This window comes from Lotus japonicus, chromosome 3 (genome assembly GCF_012489685.1).
Source record: "Lotus japonicus ecotype B-129 chromosome 3, LjGifu_v1.2".
NCBI classification, from domain to species: Eukaryota; Viridiplantae; Streptophyta; class Magnoliopsida; order Fabales; family Fabaceae; genus Lotus; species Lotus japonicus.
In genome coordinates, this window is record NC_080043.1 from 6,067,785 (window position 1) to 6,069,451 (window position 1,667).

A 1,667-nucleotide genomic window follows, 5' to 3' on the forward strand; every position below is an offset into this window, starting at 1 on the left:
ATTCAAGTAAGCCTGCACTTGCTTCTGATGATGATTTGAATTTATTTGATGCACTTCCTATTTCTGCTTTGCTTCAACACTCCTCAAATCCCCTCACTCCTATTCCTGAATCCCAGCCAGCCGCACAAACCACCTCTCCACCACATTCCCCAAGATCTTCCTTCTTTCAACCTTCTCCTACTGAAGCACCACTCTGGAATTTGCTTCAGAACCCAACCTCTAGGTCAGAAGATCCAACCTCTCTCCTTACCATTCCATACGACCCATTATCTTCTGAACCAATCGTCCAAGACCAACCTGAGCCCAACCAAACAGAACCACAACCCAGAACGTCTGATCACTCTGCTCCCAGAGCATCAGCACGTCCTGCTGTCAGAACCACGGATACAGACTCTTCAACAGCCTTCACACCTGTATCCTTCCCAATCAATGTTATTGACTCTCCTCCCTCCAATACCTCTGAATCCATTAGAAAATTCATGGAGGTTAGAAAAGAAAAGGTATCTGCCTTGGAAGAGTATTACCTTACCTGTCCAAGCCCTAGGAGATATCCTGGCCCTAGACCTGACCGTCTAGTTGACCCAGATGAACCTATCTTGGCCAATCCTATCCAAGAGGCAGACCCCTTAGTTCAACAAGCTCACCCTGTCCCTGACCAACAAGAGCCCATTCAACCAGACCCTGAACCTGAACAATCAGTGTCTAACCAATCCTCGGTTAGATCACCTCATCCTCTGGTTGACACTTCAGACCCTCACCTTGGAACCTCTGAACCCAATGCTCCCATGATTAACATTGGTTCTCCACAAGGTGCCTCTGAAGCTCATAGCAGCAATCACCCAGCCTCTCCTGAACCCAACCTCTCCATAATTCCCTATACTCACCTTCAACCCACATCTCTCTCTGAGTGCATCAATATCTTCTATCATGAAGCCTCCTTGAGGCTCCGCAATGTGCACGGTCAGACTGATCTCAGTGAGAATGCTGAAAATGTGGCTGATGAGTGGAACAATCTGAGCACTTGGCTAGTGGCTCAAGTTCCAATTATGATGCAGCTCCTGCATGCAGAGGGCAGTCAGAGCATTGAGGCTGCAAAGCAAAGGCTTGCTAGGAGGGTGGCTCTTCACGAACTAGAACAGAGAAATAAGCTTCTTGAAGCTATTGAAGAAGCCAAGAGAAGAAAGAACAAGCAGAAGAAGCTGCACGTCAAGCAGCAGCTCAGGCTGAACAAGCCAGACTTGAGGCAGAGCGTCTTGAAGCTGAGGCTGAGGCAGCGCGACTTGCACCAGTTGTGTTTTCTCTGCTGCTTCTGCTTCCATTCCAGATCCTCAAGCTGCTCAGAATGTTCCTTCCAGTTCTACTCAGACAAGCTCATCCAGACTCGACATCATGGAACAACGTCTTGACACTCATGAATCCATGCTGATTGAGATGAAGCAAATGATGATGGAACTTCTGCGACGCACTGACAAACCTTAGTTTTTAGGATCTCTTCTTTTCTTCTTTTTCGTTAACTTTGTTTTCCTTTTGTTAAACTCTGTTTCTTTTTATGTATTTATTCTCTTTTGTTCGTTTGTGATTATATATGCATATATATCTATATACTTATGTCACATATGTTTGCAAAAGTCCTTTTTATTCATAATTCTATGTTTACATCATATTTC